We start from the raw sequence: 18,466 nt of genomic DNA, 5'->3' as shown, positions 1-18,466 counted from the left end.
AACGTCCTGTATGATGACTCGTGTATGGCCGGGTCTGAACGTTCTGTATGATGACTCGTGTATGACCGGGTCTGAACGTCCTGTATGATGACTCGTGCATGGCCGGGTATGAACGTCCTGTATGATGACTCGTGTATGGCCGGGTATGAACGTCCTTTATGATGACTCGTGTATGGCCGGGTATGGACGTCCTGTATGATGACTCGTGAATGGCCGGGTATGGACGTCCTGGATGATGACTCGTGAATGGCCGGGTATGAACGTCCTGGATGATGACTCGTGTATGGCCGGGTCTGAACGTCCTGTATGATGACTCGTGTATGGCCGGGTCTGAACGTCCTGTACGATGACTCGTTTATGGCCGGGTATGAACGTCCTGTACGATGACTCGTGTATGGCCGGGTATGAACGTCCTGTGTGATGACTCGTGAATGGCCGGGTCTGAACGTCCTGTATGATGACTCGTGTATGGCCGGGTATGAACGTCCTGTATGATGACTCGTGTATGGCCGGGTATGAACGTCCTGTATGATGACTCGTGTATGGCCAGGTCTGAACGTCCTGTACGATGACTCGTGTATGGCCGGGTATGAACGTCCTGTATGATGACTCGTGTATGGCCGGGTATGAACGTCCTGTATGATGACTCGTGAATGGCCGGGTATGGACGTCCTGTATGATGACTCGTGTATGTCCGGGTATGGACGTCCTGCATGATGACTCGTGTATGGCCGGGTATGAACGTCCTGTATGATGACTGGTGTATGGCCGGGTATGGACGTCCTGTATGATGACTCGTGTGTGGCCGGATATGGACGTCCTGGATGACTCGTGTATGGCCGGGTATGGACGTCCTGGATGATGACTCGTGTATGGCCGGGTATGAACGTCCTGTATGATGACTCGTGTATGGCCGGGTATGAACGTCCTGTATGATGACTCGTGTATGGCCGGGTATGAACGTCCTGTATGATGACTCGTGTATGGCCGGGTCTGAACGTCCTGTATGATGACTCGTGTATGACCGGGTATGATGGTCCTGTATGATGACTCGTGTATGGCCGGGTATGAACGTCCTGGATGATGACTCGTGTATGGCCGGGTATGGACGTCCTGTATGATGACTCGTGTATGGCCGGGTATGGACGTCCTGTATGATGACTCGTGTATAGCCGGGTATGAACGTCCTGGATGATGACTCGTGTATGGCCGGGTATGAACGTCCTGGATGATGACTCGTGTATGGCCGGGTATGGACGTCCTGTATGATGACTCATGTATGGCCGGGTATGGACGTCCTGTATGATGACTCGTGTATGGCCGGGTATGAACGTCCTGGATGATGACTCGTGTATGGCCGGGTATGAACGTCCTGTATGATGACTCGTGTATGGCCGGGTATGAACGTCCTGGATGATGACTCGTGTATGGCCGGGTATGGACGTCCTGTATGATGACTCGTGTATGGCCGGGTATGGACGTCCTGTATGATGACTCGTGAATGGCCGGGTATGGACGTCCTGTATGATGACTCGTGAATGGCCGGGTATGGACGTCCTGTATGATGACTCGTGTATGGCCGGGTATGGACGTCCTACATGATGACTCGAGTATGGCCGGGTATGAACGTCCTGTATGATGACTGGTGTATGGCCGGGTATGGACGTCCTGTATGATGACTCGTGTATGGCCGGGTATGGACGTCCTGGATGATGACTCGTGTATGGCCGGGTATGGACGTCCTGGATGATGACTCGTGTATGGCCGGGTATGAAAGTCCTGTATGATGACTCGTGTATGGCCGGGTCTGAACGTTCTGTATGATGACTCGTGTATGGCCGGGTCTGAACGTCCTGTATGATGACTCGTGCATGGCCGGGTATGAACGTCCTGTATGATGACTCGTGTATGGCCGGGTATGAACGTCCTTTATGATGACTCGTGTATGGCCGGGTATGGACGTCCTGTATGATGACTCGTGAATGGCCGGGTATGGACGTCCTGGATGATGACTCGTGAATGGCCGGGTATGAACGTCCTGGATAATGACTCGTGTATGGCCGGGTCTGAACGTCCTGTATGATGACTCGTGTATGGCCGGGTCTGAACGTCCTGTACGATGACTCGTTTATGGCCGGGTATGAACGTCCTGTACGATGACTCGTGTATGGCCGGGTATGAACGTCCTGTATGATGACTCGTGAATGGCCGGGTCTGAACGTCCTGTATGATGACTCGTGTATGGCCGGGTATGAACGTCCTGTATGATGACTCGTGTATGGCCAGGTCTGAACGTCCTGTATGATGACTCGTGTATGGTCGGGTATGAACGTCCTGTATGATGACTCGTGTATGGCCGGGTATGAACGTCCTGTATGATGACTCGTGAATGGCCGGGTATGGACGTCCTGTATGATGACTCGTGTATGTCCGGGTATGGACGTCCTGCATGATGACTCGTGTATGGCCGGGTATGAACGTCCTGTATGATGACTGGTGTATGGCCGGGTATGGACGTCCTGTATGATGACCCGTGTATGGCCGGGTATGGACGTCCTGGATGACTCGTGTATGGCCGGGTATGGACGTCCTGGATGATGACTCGTGTATGGCCGGGTATGGACGTCCTGGATGATGACTCGGGTATGGCCGGGTATGAACGTCCTGTATGATGACTCGTGTATGGCCGGGTATGAACGTCCTGTATGATGACTCGTGTATGGCCGGGTATGAACGTCCTGTATGATGACTCGTGTATGGCCGGGTCTGAACGTCCTGTATGATGACTCGTGTATGACCGGGTATGAAGGTCCTGTATGATGACTCGTGTATGGCCGGGTATGAACGTCCTGGATGATGACTCGTGTATGGCCGGGTATGGACGTCCTGTATGATGACTCGTGTATGGCCGGGTATGGACGTCCTGTATGATGACTCGTGTATAGCCGGGTATGAACGTCCTGGATGATGACTCGTGTATGGCCGGGTATGAACGTCCTGGATGATGACTCGTGTATGGCCGGGTATGGACGTCCTGGATGATGACTCATGTATGGCCGGGTATGGACGTCCTGTATGATGACTCGTGTATGGCCGGGTATGAACGTCCTGGATGATGACTCGTGTATGGCCGGGTATGAACGTCCTGTATGATGACTCGTGTATGGCCGGGTATGAACGTCCTGGATGATGACTCGTGTATGGCCGGGTATGGACGTCCTGTATGATGACTCGTGTATGGCCGGGTATGGACGTCCTGTATGATGACTCGTGAATGGCCGGGTATGGACGTCCTGTATGATGACTCGTGAATGGCCGGGTATGGACGTCCTGTATGATGACTCGTGTATGGCCGGGTATGGACGTCCTATATGATGACTCGAGTATGGCCGGGTATGAACGTCCTGTATGATGACTGGTGTATGGCCGGGTATGGACGTCCTGTATGATGACTCGTGTATGGCCGGGTATGGACGTCCTGGATGATGACTCGTGTATGGCCGGGTATGGACGTCCTGGATGATGACTCGTGTATGGCCGGGTATGAACGTCCTGTATGATGACTCGTGTATGGCCGGGTATGAACGTCCTGTATGATGACTCGTGTATGGCCGGGTATGAACGTCCTGTATGATGACTCGTGTATGGCCGGGTCTGAACGTCCTGTATGGTGACTCGTGTATGACCGGGTATGAACGTCCTGTATGATGACTCGTGTATGGCCGGGTATGAACGTCCTGGATGATGACTCGTGTATGGCCGGGTATGAACGTCCTGTATGATGACTCGTGTATGGCCGGGTATGAACGTCCTGGATGATGACTCGTGTATGGCCAGGTATGGACGTCCTGTATGATGACTCGTGTATGGCCGGGTATGGAGGTCCTGTATGATGACTCGTGAATGGCCGAGTATGGACGTCCTGGATGACTCGTGTATGGCCGGGTATGGACGTCCTGGATGATGACTCGTGTATGGCCGGGTATGAACGTCCTGTATGATGACTCGTGTATGGCCGGGTATGGACGTCATGGATGATGACTCGTGTATGGCCGGGTATGGACGTCCTGTATGATGACTCGTGTATGGCCGGGTATGGACGTCCTGTATGATGACTGGTGTATGGCCTTGTATGAATGTCCTGTATGATGACTCGTGTATGGCCGGGTATGGACGTCCTGTATGATGACTCGTGTATGGCCGGGTTTGAACGTCCTGTATGATGACTCGTGTATGGCCGGGTATGGACGTCCTGTATGATGACTCGTGTATGGCCGGGTATGAACGTCCTGTATGATGACTCATGTATGGCCGGGTATGGACGTCCTGTATGATGACTCGTGTATGGCCGGGTATGGACGTCCTGGATGACTCGTGTATAGCCGGGTATGGAAGTCCTGTATGATGACTCGTGTATGGCCGGGTATGAACGTCCTGTATGATGACTCATGTATGGCCGGGTATGGACGTCCTGTATGATGACTCGTGTATGGCCGGGTATGAACGTCCTGGATGATGACTCGTGTATGGCCGGGTATGGACGTCCTGTATGATGACTCGTGTGTGGCCGGGTATGAACGTCCTGTATGATGACTCGTGTATGGCCGGGTATGAACGTCCGGTATGATGACTCGTGTATGGCCGGGTATGGACGTCCTGTATGATGACTCGTGTATGGCCGAGTATGAACGTCCTGTATGATGACTCGTGTAAGGCCTGATATGGACGTCCTGTATGATGACTCGTGTATGGCCGGGTATGGACGTCCTGTATGTTGACTCGTGTATGGCCGGGCATGAACGTCCTGTATGATGACTCGTGTATGGCCGGGTATGGACGTCCTGTATGATGACTCGTGTATGGCCGGGTATGGACGTCCTGGATGACTCGTGTATGGCGGGGTATGAACGTCCTGTATGATGACTCGTGTATGCCGGGGTATGGACGTCCTGTATTTTGACTCGTGTATGGCCGGGTATGAACGTCCTGTATGATGACTCGTGTATGGCCGGGTATGGACGTCCTGTTCGATGACTCGTCAATGGCCGGGTATGGACGTCCTGGATGATGACTCGTGTATGGCTGGGTATGAACGTCCTGTATGATGACTCGTTTATGGCCGGGTATGAACGTCCTGGATGATGACTCGTGTATGGCCGGGTATGGACGTCCTGTATGATGACTCGTGTATGGCCAGGTATGAACGTCCTGGATGATGACTCGTGTATGGCCGGGTATGAAAGTCCTGGATGATGACTCGTGTATGGCCGGGTATGAACGTCCTGGATGATGACTCGTGTATGGCCGGGTATGGACGTCCTGTATGATGACTCGTGTATGGCCAGGTCTGAACGTTCTGTATGATGACTGGTGTATGGCCGGGTATGGACGTCCTGTTTGATGACTCGTGTATGGCCGGGTATGGACGTCCTGGATGACTCGTGTATGGCCGGGTATGGACGTCCTGGATGACTCGTGTATGGCCTGGTATGGACGTCCAGGATGATGACTCGTGTATGGCCGGGTATGGACGTCCTGTATGAGGACTCGTGTATGGCCGGGTATGAGCGTCCTGTATGATGACTCATGTATGGCCGGGTATGAACGTCCTGTATGATGACTCGTGTATGGCCTGGTATGGACGTCCTGGATGATGACTCGTGTATGGCCGGGTATGGACGTCCTGGATGACTCGTGTATGGCCGGGTATGGACGTCCTGTATGATGACTCGTGTATGGCCGGGTATGAACGTCCTGTATGATGACTCGTACATGGCCGGGTATGAATGTCCTGGATGATGACTCGTGTATGGCCGGGTATGAACGTCCTGTATGATGACTCGTGTATGGCCGGGTATGAATGTCCTGTATGATGACTTGTGTATGGCCGGGTATGGACGTCAAGTATGATGACTCGTGTATAGGCCGGGTATGAACGTCCTGTATGATTACTCGTGTATGGCCGGGTATGGACGTCCTGGATGACTCATGCATGGCCGGGTATGGACGTCCTGTATGATGACTCGTGTATGGCCGGGTATGAACGTCCTGTATGATGACTCGTGTATGGCCGGGTATGAACGTCCTGTATGATGACTCGTGTATGGTCGGGTATGAACGTCCTGTATGATGTCTCATGTATGGCCGGGTATGAACGTCCTGTATGATGACTCGTGTATGGCCGGGTATGAACGTCCTGTATGATGACTCGTGTATGGCCGGGTATGAACCTCCTGTATGATGACTCGTGTATGGCCGGGTATGGACGTCCTGTATGATGACTCGTGTATGGCCGGGTATGAACGTCCTGTATGATGACTCGTGTATGGCCGGGTATGAACGTCCTGTATGCTGACTCGTGTATGGCCGGGTATGAACGTCCTGTATGATGACTCGTGTATGGCCGGGTATGAACGTCCTGGATGATGACTCGTGAATGGCCGGGTATGGACGTCCTGGATGACTTGTGTATGGCTGGGTATGGACGTCCTGGATGATGACTCGTGTATGGCCGGGTATGGACATCCTGTATGATGACTCGTGTATGGCCGGGTATGGACGTCCTGTATGATGTCTCATGTATGGCCGGGTATGAACGTCCTGTATGATGACTCGTGTATGGCCGGGTATGAACGTCCTGTATGATGACTCGTGTATGGCCGGGTATGAACCTCCTGTATGATGACTCGTGTATGGCCGGGTATGAACCTCCGGTATGATGACTCGTGTATGGCCGGTTATGAACATCCTGTATGATGACTCGTGTATGGCCGGGTATGAACGTCCTGCATGATGACTCGTGTATGGCCTGGTATGGACGTCCTGTATGATGACTCGTGTATGCCGGGTATGAACGTCCTGTATGATGACTCGTGTATGGCCGGGTATGAACCTCCTGTATGATGACTCGTGTATGGCCGGGTATGGACGTCCTGTATGATGACTCGTGTATGGCTGGGTATGAACGTCCTGTATGATGACTCGTGTATGGCCGGGTATGGACGTCCTGTATGATGACTCGTGTATGGCCGGGTATGGACGTCCTGGATGACTCGTGTATGGCGGGGTATGAACGTCCTGTATGATGACTCGTGTATGGCCGGGTATGAACGTCCTGTATGATGACTCGTGTATGGCCGGGTATGAACGTCCGGTATGATGACTCGTGTATGACCGGTTATGGACATCCTGTATGATGACTCGTGTATGGCCGGGTATGAACGTCCTGCATGATGACTCGTGTATGGCCTGGTATGGACGTCCTGTATGATGACTCGTGTATGCCGGGGTATGGACGTCCTGTATTTTGACTCGTGTATGGCCGGGTATGAACGTCCTGTATGATGACTCGTGTATGGCCGGGTATGGACGTCCTGTATGATGACTCGTCAATGGCCGGGTATGGACGTCCTGGATGATGACTCGTGTATGGCCGGGTATGAACGTCCTGTATGATGACTCGTGTATGGCCGGGTATGAACGTCCTGGATGATGACTCGTGTATGGCCGGGTATGGACGTCCTGTATGATGACTCGTGTATGGCCGGGTATGAACGTCCTGGATGATGACTCGTGTATGGCCGGGTATGAAAGTCCTGGATGATGACTCGTGTATGGCCGGGTATGAACGTCCTGGATGATGACTCGTGTATGGCCGGGTATGGACGTCCTGTATGATGACTCGTGTATGGCCGGGTCTGAACGTTCTGTATGATGACTAGTGTATGGCCGGGTATGGACGTCCTGTTTGATGACTCGTGTATGGCCGGGTATGGACGTCCTGGATGACTCGTGTATGGCCGGGTATGGACGTCCTGGATGACTCGTGTATGGCCTGGTATGGACGTCCAGGATGATGACTCGTGTATGGCCGGGTATGGACGTCCTGTATGAGGACTCGGGTATGGCCGGGTATGAACGTCCTGTGTGATGACTCGTGTATGGCCGGGTATGAACGTCCTGTATGATGACTCGTGTATTGCCTGGTATGGACGTCCTGGATGATGACTCGTGTATGGCCGGGTATGGACGTCCTGGATGACTCGTGTATGGCCGGGTATGGACGTCCTGTATGATGACTCGTGTATGGCCGGGTATGAACGTCCTGTATGATGACTCGTGCATGGCCGGGTATGAACGTCCTGGATGATGACTCGTGTATGGCCGGGTATGAACGTCCTGTATGATGACTCGTGTATGGCCGGGTATGAATGTCCTGTATGATGACTCGTGTATGGCCGGGTATGGACGTCAAGTATGATGACTCGTGTATAGGCCGGGTATGAACGTCCTGTATGATTACTCGTGTATGGCCGGGTATGGACGTCCTGGATGACTCATGCATGGCCGGGTATGGACGTCCTGTATGATGACTCGTGTATAGCCGGGTATGAACGTCCTGTATGATGACTCGTGTATGGCCGGGTATGAACGTCCTGTATGATGATTCGTGTATGGTCGGGTATGAACGTCCTGTATGATGTCTCATGTATGGCCGGGTATGAACGTCCTGTATGATGACTCGTGTATGGCCTGGTATGAACGTCCTGTCTGATGACTCGTGTATGGCCGGGTATGAACCTCCTGTATGATGACTCGTGTATGGCCGGGTATGGACGTCCTGTATGATGACTCGTGTATGGCCGGGTATGAACGTCCTGTATGATGACTCGTGTATGGCCGGGTATGAACGTTCTGTATGCTGACTCGTGTATGGCCGGGTATGAACGTCCTGTATGATGACTCGTGTATGGCCGGGTATGAACGTCCTGGATGATGACTCGTGAATGGCCGGGTATGGACGTCCTGGATGACTTGTGTATGGCTGGGTATGGACGTCCTGGATGATGACTCGTGTATGGCCGGGTATGGACATCCTGTATGATGACTCGTGTATGGCCGGGTATGGACGTCCTGTATGATGTCTCATGTATGGCCGGGTATGAACGTTCTGTATGATGACTCGTGTATGGCCGGGTATGAACGTCCTGTATGATGACTCGTGTATGGCCGGGTATCAACCTCCTGTATGATGACTCGTGTATGGCCGGGTATGGACGTCCTGTATGATGACTCGTGTATGGCCGCGTATGAACGTCCTGTATGATGACTCGTGTATGGCCGGGTATGGACGTCCTGTATGATGACTCGTGTATGGCTGGGTATGAACGTCGTGTATGATGACTCGTGTATGGCCGGGTATGGACGTCCTGTATGATGACTCGTGTATGGCCTGGTATGGACGTCCTGTATGATGACTCGTGTATGGCCGGGTATGGACGTCCTGGATGACTCGTGTATGGCCGGGTATGGACGTCCTGTATGATGACTCGTGTATGGCCGGGTATGGACGTCCTGTATGATGACTCGTGTATGGCCAGGTATGGACGTCCTTTATGATGACTCGTGTATGGCCGGGTATGAACGTCCTGTATGATGACTCGTGTATGGCCGGGTATGAACGTCCTGTATGGTGACTCGTGTATGGCCGGGTATGAACGTCCTGTATGATGACTCGAGTATGACCGGGTATGAACGTCCTGGATGATGACTCGTGTATGGCCGGGTATGGACGTCCTGGATGACTCGTGTATGGCCGGGTATGGACATCCTGTATGATGACTCCTGTATGGCCGGGTATGGACGTAATGTATGATGACTCGTGTATGGCCGGGTATGGACGTCCTGTATGATGACTCGTGTATGGCCGGGTATGGACGTCCTGGATGACTCGTGTATGGCCGGGTATGAACGTCCTGTATGATGACTCGTATATGGCCGGGTATGAACGTCCTGTATGATGACTCGTGTATGGCCGGGTATGAACGTCCTGTATGGTGACTCGTGTATGGCCGGGTATGAACGTCCTGTATGATGACTCGAGTATGACCGGGTATGAACGTCCTGGATGATGACTCGTGTATGGCCGCGTATGGATGTCCTGGATGACTCGTGTATGGCCGGGTATGAACGTCCTGTATGATGACTCCTGTATGGCCGGGTATGGACGTAATGTATGATGACTCGTGTATGGCCGGGTATGGACGTCCTGTATGATGACTCGTGTATGGCCGGGTATGGACGTCCTGGATGACTCGTGTATGGCCGGGTATGAACGTCCTGTATGATGACTCGTGTATGGCCGGGTATGAACGTCCTGTATGATGTCTCGTGTATGGCCGGGTATGAACGTTCGGTATGATGACTCATGTATGGCCGGGTATGGACGTCCTGTATGATGACTCGTGTATGGCCGGGTATGAACGTCCTGTATGATGACTCGTGTATGGCCTGGTATGGACGTCCTGTATGATGACTCGTGTATGGCCGGGTATGGACGTCCTGTATGTTGACTCGTGTATGGCCGGGTATGAACGTCCTGTATGATGACTCGTGTATGGCCGGGTATGAAGCTCCTGTATGATGACTCGTGTATGGCCGGGTATGGACGTCCTGTATGATGACTCGTGTATGGCCGGGTATGAACGTCCTGTATGATGACTCGTGTATGGCCGGGTATGAACGTCCTGGATGATGACTCGTGTATGGCCGGGTATGGACGTCCTGTATGATGACTCGTGTATGGCCGGGTATGGACGTCCTGTATGATGACTCGTGTATGGCCGGGTATGAACGTCCTGTATGATGACTCGTTTATGGCCGGGTATGGACGTCCTGTATGATGACTCGTGTATGGCTGGATATGAACGTCCTGTACGATGACTCGTGTATGGCCGGGTATGGACGTCCTGTATGATGACTCCTGTATGGCCGGGTATGGACGTCCTGTATGATGACTCGTGTATGGCCGGGTATGGACGTTCTGGATGACTCGTGTATGGCCGGGTATGGACGTCCTGTATGATGACTCGTGTATGGCCGGGTATGGACGTCCTGTATGATGACTCGTGTATGGCCGGTTATGGACGTCCTGTATGATGACTCGTGTATGGCCGGGTATGAACGTCCTGTATGATGACTCGTGTATGGCCGGGTATGAACCTCCTGTATGATAACTCGTGTATGGCCGGGTATGAACGTCCTGTATGCTGACTCGTGTATGGCCGGGTATGAACGTCCTGGATGATGACTCGTGTATGGCCGGGTATGGACGTCCTGGATGACTCGTGTATGGCCGGGTATGGACATCCTGTATGATGACTCGTGTATGGCCGGGTATGAACGTCCTGTATGATGACTCCTGTATGGCCGGGTATGGACGTCCTGTATGATGACTCGTGCATAGCCGGGTATGGACGTCCTGTATGATGACTCGTGTATGGCCGGGTATGGACGTCCTGTATGATGACTCGTGTATGGCCGGGTATGAACGTCCTGTATGATGACTCGTGTATGGCCGGGTATGAACGTCCTGTATGATGACTCGTTTATGGCCGGGTATGAACGTCCGGTATGATGACTCGTGTATGGCCGGGTATGGACGTCCTGTATGATGACTCGTGTATGGCCGGGTATGAACGTCCTGTATGATGACTCGTGTATGGCCTGGTATGGACGTCCTGTATGATGACTCGCGTATGGCCGGGTATGGACGTCCTGTATGTTGACTCGTGTATGGCAGGGTATGAACGTCCTGTATGATGACTCGTGTATAGCCGGGTATGGACGTCCTGTATGATGACTCGTGAATGGCCGGGTATGGACGTCCTGGATGATGACTCGTTTATGGCCGGGTATGAACGTCCTGTATGATGACTCGTGTATGGCCGGGTATGAACGTCCTGGATGATGACTCGTGTATGGCCGGGTATGGACGTCCTGTATGATGACTCGTGTATGGCCGGGTATGAACGTCCTGGATGATGAATCGTGTATGGCCGGGTATGAACGTCCTGTATGATGACTCGTGTATGGCCGGGTATGAACGTCCTGGATGATGACTCGTGTATGGCCGGGTATGGACGTCCTGTATGATGACTCGTGTATGGCCGGGTCTGAACGTTCTGTATGATGACTCGTGTATGGCCGGGTATGGACGTCCTGTAGGATGACTCGTGTATGGCCGGGTATGGACGTCCTGGATGACTCGTGTATGGCCGGGTATGGACGTCCTGGATGACTCGTGTATGGCCGGGTATGGACGTCCTGGATGATGATTCGTGTATGGCCGGGTATGGACGTCCTGTATGATGACTCGTGTATGGCCGGGTATGAACGTCCTGTATGATGACTCGTGTATGGCCGGGTATGAACGTCCTGTATGATGACTCGTGTATGGCCTGGTATGGACGTCCTGGATGATGACTCGTGTATGGCCGGGTATGGACGTCCTGTATGATGACTCGTGAATGGCCGTGTATGGACGTCCTGGATGATGACTCGTTTATGGCCGGGTATGAACGTCCTGTATGATGACTCGTGTATGGCCGGGTATGAACGTCCTGGATGATGACTCGTGTATGGCCGGGTATGAACGTCATATATGATGACTCGTGTATGGCCGGGTATGAACGTCCTGCATGATGTCTCGTGTATGGCCGGGTATGGACGTCCTGTATGATGACTCGTGTATAGGTCGGGTATGAACGTCCTGTATGATGACTCGTGTATGGCCGGGTATGGACGTCCTGGATGACTCGTGTATGGCCGGGTATGGACGTCCTGTATGATGACTCGTGTATGGCCGGGTATGAACGTCCTGTATGATGACTCGTTTATGGCCGGGTATGGACGTCCTGGATGACTCGTGTATGGCCGGGTATGGACATCCTGTATGATGACTCGTGTATGGCCGGGTATGAACGTCCTGGATGATGACTCGTGTATGGCCGGGTATGGACGTCCTGGATGACTCGTGTATGGCCGGGTATGGACATCCTGTATGATGACTCGTGTATGGCCGGGTATGAACGTCCTGTATGATGACTCCTGTATGGCCGGGTATGGACGTCCTGTATGATGACTCGTGCATAGCCGGGTATGGACGTCCTGTATGATGACTCGTGTATGGCCGGGTATGAACGTCCTGTATGATGACTCGTGTATGGCCGGGTATGAACGTCCTGTATGATGACTCGTGTATGGCCGGGTATGAACGTCCTGTATGATGACTCGCTTATGGCCGGGTATGAACGTCCGGTATGATGACTCGTGTATGGCCGGGTATGGACGTCCTGTATGATGACTCGTGTATGGCCGGGTATGAACGTCCTGTATGATGACTCGTGTATGGCCTGGTATGGACGTCCTGTATGATGACTCGCGTATGGCCGGGTATGGACGTCCTGTATGTTGACTCGTGTATGGCAGGGTATGAACGTCCTGTATGATGACTCGTGAATGGCCGGGTATGGACGTCCTGGATGATGACTCGTTTATGGCCGGGTATGAACGTCCTGTATGATGACTCGTGTATGGCCGGGTATGAACGTCCTGGATGATGACTCGTGTATGGCCGGGTATGGACGTCCTGTATGATGACTCGTGTATGGCCGGGTATGAACGTCCTGGATGATGAATCGTGTATGACCGGGTATGAACGTCCTGTATGATGACTCGTGTATGGCCGGGTATGAACGTCCTGGATGATGACTCGTGTATGGCCGGGTATGGACGTCCTGTATGATGACTCGTGTATGGCCGGGTCTGAACGTTCTGTATGATGAGTCGTGTATGGCCGGGTATGGACGTCCTGTAGGATGACTCGTGTATGGCCGGGTATGGACGTCCTGGATGACTCGTGTATGGCCGGGTATGGACGTCCTGGATGACTCGTGTATGGCTGGGTATGGACGTCCTGGATGATGACTCGTGTATGGCCGGGTATGGACGTCCTGTATGATGACTCGTGTATGGCCGAGTATGGACGTCCTTCTATGATGTCTCATGTATGGCCGGGTATGAACGTCCTGTATGATGACTCGTGTATGGCCGGGTATGAACGTCCTGTATGATGACTCGTGTATGGCCGGATATGAACCTCCTGTATGATGACTCGTGTATGGCCGGGTATGGACGTCCTGTATGATGACTCGTGTATGGCCGGGTATGAACGTCCTGTATGATGACTCGTGTATGGCCGGGTATGAACGTCCTGTATGATGACTCATGTATGGCCGGGTATGGACGTCCGGTATGATGACTCGTGTATGGCCGGGTATGAACGTCCTGGATGATGACTCGTGTATGGCCGGGTATGAACGTCCTGTATGATGACTGATGTATGGCCGGGTATGGACGTCCGATATGATGACTCGTGTATGGCCGGGTATGAACGTCCTGGATGATGACTCGTGTATGGCCGGGTATGGACGTCCTGGATGACTCGTGTATGGCCGGGTATGGACGTCCTGTATGATGACTCGTGTATGGCCGGGTATGAACGTCCTGTATGATGACTCGTGTATGGCCGGGTATGTACGTCCGGTATGATGACTCGTGTATGGCCGGGTATGAACGTCCTGTATGATGACTCGTGTATGGCCGGGTATGAACGTCCTGTATGATGACTCATGTATGGCCGGGTATGAACGTCCTGTATGATGACTCCTGTATGGCCGGGTATGGACGTCCTGTATGATGACTCGTGTATGGCCGGGTATGGACGTCCTGTATGATAACTCGTGTATGGCCGGGTATGGACGTCCTGGATGACTCGTGTATGGCCGGGTATGAACGTCCTGTATGATGACTCGTGTATGGCCGGGTATGAACGTCCTGTATGATGACTCGTTTATGGCCGGGTATGAACGTCCTGTATGATGACTCGTGTATGGCCGGGTATGGACGTCCTGTATGATGACTCGTGTATGGCCGGGTATGGACGTCCTGTATGATGACTCGTGTATGGCCGGGTATGGACGTCCTGGATGACTCGTGTATGGCCGGGTATGAATGTCCTGTATGATGACTCGTGTATGGCCGGGTATGAACGTCCTGGATGATGACTCGTGAATGGCCGGGTATGGACGTCCTGGATGACTCGTGTATGGCTGGGTATGGACGTCCTGGATGATGACTCGTGTATGGCCGGGTATGGACGTCCTGTATGATGACTCGTGTATGGCCGAGTATGGACGTCCTTCTATGATGTCTCATGTATGGCCGGGTATGAACGTCCTGTACGATGACTCGTGTATGGCCGGGTATGAACGTCCTGTATGATGACTCGTGTATGGCCGGGTATGAACCTCCTGTATGATGACTCGTGTATGGCCGGGTATGGACGTCCTGTATGATGACTCGTGTATGGCCGGGTATGAACGTCCTGTATGATGACTCGTGTATGGCCGGGTATGGACGTCCTGTATGATGACTCGTGTATGGCCGGGTATGGACGTCCTGTATGATGACTCGTGTATGGCCGGGTATGGACGTCCTGGATGACTCGTGTATGGCCGGGTATGGACGTCCTGTATGATGACACGTGTATGGCCGGGTATGGACGTCCTGTATGATGACTCGTGTATGGCCGGGTATGGACGTCCTGTATGATGACTCGTGTATGGCCGGGTATGAACGTCCTGTATGATGACTCGTGTATGGCCGGGTATGAACGTCCTGTATGATGACTCGTGTATGGCCGGGTATGAACGTCCTGTATGATGACTCGTGTATGGCCGGGTATGTACGTCCGGTATGATGACTCGTGTATGGCCGGGTATGAACGTCCTGTATGATGACTCATGTATGGCCGGGTATGAACGTCCTGTATGATGACTCATGTATGGCCGGGTATGAACGTCCTGTATGATGACTCCTGTATGGCCGGGTATGGACGTCCTGTATGATGACTCGTGTATGGCCGGGTATGGACGTCCTGTATGATAACTCGTGTATGGCCGGGTATGGACGTCCTGGATGACTCGTGTATGGCCGGGTATGAACGTCCTGTATGATGACTCGTGTATGGCCGGGTATGATCGTCCTGTATAATGACTCGTGTATGGCCGGGTATGAACGTCCTGTATGATGACTCGTGTATGGCCGGGTATGGACGTCCTGTATGATGACTCGTGTATGGCCGGGTATGGACGTCCTGTATGATGACTCGTGTATGGCCGGGTATGGACGTCCTGGATGACTCGTGTATGGCCGGGTATGAATGTCCTGTATGATGACTCGTGTATGGCCGGGTATGAACGTCCTGGATGATGACTCGTGAATGGCCGGGTATGGACGTCCTGGATGACTCGTGTATTGCTGGGTATGGACGTCCTGGATGATGACTCGTGTATGGCCAGGTATGGGCGTCCTGTATGATGACTCGTGTATGGCCGAGTATGGACGTCCTTCTATGATGTCTCATGTATGGCCGGGTATGAACGTCCTGTACGATGACTCGTGTATGGCCGGGTATGAACGTCCTGTATGATGACTCGTGTATGGCCGGGTATGAACCTCCTGTATGATGACTCGTGTATGGCCGGGTATGGACGTCCTGTATGATGACTCGTGTATGGCCGGGTATGAACGTCCTGTATGATGACTCGTGTATGGCCGGGTATGGACGTCCCGTATGATGACTCGTGTATGGCCGGGTATGGACGTCCTGTATGATGACTCGTGTATGGCCGGGTATGGACGTCCTGGATGACTCGTGTATGGCCGGGTATGGACGTCCTGTATGATGACTCGTGTATGGCCGGGTATGGACGTCCTGTATGATGACTCGTGTATGGCCGGGTATGGACGTCCTGTATGATGACTCGTGTATGGCCGGGTATGAACATCCTGTATGATGACTCGTGTATGGCCGGGTATGAACGTCCTGTATGATGACTCGTGTATGGCCGGGTATGAACGTCCTGTATGATGACTCGTGTATGGCCGGGTATGAACGTCCTGGATGATGACTCGTGTATGGCCGGGTATGGACGTCCTGAATGACTCGTGTATGGCCGGGTATGGACATCCTGTATGATGACTCGTGTATGGCCGGGTATGGACGTCCTGTATGATGACTCGTGTATGGCCGGGTATGAACATCCTGTATGATGACTCGTGTATGGCCGGGTATGAATGTCCTGTATGATGACTCCTGTATGGCCGGGTATGGACGTCCTGTATGATGACTCGTGTATGGCCGGGTATGGACGTCCTGTATGATGACTCGTGTATGGCCGGGTATGGACGTCCAGGATGACTCGTGTATGGCCGGGTATGAACGTCCTGTATGATGACTCGTGTATGGCCGGGTATGAACGTCCTGTATGATGACTCATGTATGGCCTGGTATGAACGTCCGGTATGATGACTCGTGTATGGCCGGGTATGGACGTCCTGTATGATGACTCGTGTATGGCCGGGTATGAACGTCCTGTATGATGACTCGTGTATGGCCGGGTATGGACGTCCTGTATGTTGACTCGTGTATGGCCGGGTATGAACGTCCTGTATGATGACTCGTGCATGGCCGGGTATGAACCTCCTGTATGATGACTCGTGTATGGCCGGGTATGGACGTCCTGTATGATGACTCGTGTATGGCCGGGTATGAACGTCCTGTATGATGACTCATGTATGGCTGGGTATGGACGTCCTGTATGATGACTCGTGTATGGCCGGGTATGAACGTCCTGGATGATGACTCGTGTATGGCCGGGTATGGACGTCCTGTATGACGACTCGTGTATGGCCGGGTATAGACGTCCTGTATGATGACTCGTGTATGGCCGGGTATGAACGTCCTGTATGATGACTCGTGTATGGCCGGGTATGGACGTCCTGTATGATGACTCGTGTATGGCTGGGTATGAACGTCCTGTATGATGACTCGTGTATGGCCGGGTATGGACGTCCTGTATGATGACTCGTGTATGGCCGGGTATGGACGTCCTGTATGATGACTCGTGTATGGCCGGGTATGGACGTCCTGTATGATGACTCGTGTATGGCCGGGTATGGACGTCCTGGATGACTCGTGTATGGCCGGGTCTGAACGTCCTGTATGATGACTCGTGTATGGCCGGGTCTGAACGTCCTGTACGATGACTCGTTTATGGCCGGGTATGAACGTCCTGTACGATGACTCGTGTATGGCCGGGTATGAACGTCCTGTATGATGACTCGTGAATGGCCGGGTCTGAACGTCCTGTATGATGACTCGTGTATGGCCGGGTATGAACGTCCTGTATGATGACTCGTGTATGGCCAGGTCTGAACGTCCTGTATGATGACTCGTGTATGGTCGGGTATGAACTTCCTGTATGATGACTCGTGTATGGCCGGGTATGAACGTCCTGTATGATGACTCGTGAATGGCCGGGTATGGACGTCCTGTATGATGACTCGTGTATGTCCGGGTATGGACGTCCTGCATGATGACTCGTGTATGGCCGGGTATGAACGTCCTGTATGATGACTGGTGTATGGCCGGGTATGGACGTCCTGTATGATGACCCGTGTATGGCCGGGTATGGACGTCCTGGATGACTCGTGTATGGCCGGGTATGGACGTCCTGGATGATGACTCGTGTATGGCCGGGTATGGACGTCCTTGATGATG

The sequence above is a fragment of the Phyllobates terribilis genome, unplaced genomic scaffold, assembly GCF_046119375.1.
Source record: "Phyllobates terribilis strain yellow unplaced genomic scaffold, ASM4611937v1 Scaffold_6__1_contigs__length_29720123, whole genome shotgun sequence".
NCBI lineage: Eukaryota > Metazoa > Chordata > Amphibia > Anura > Dendrobatidae > Phyllobates > Phyllobates terribilis.
Note: the sequence above shows the minus strand (reverse complement) of the source record.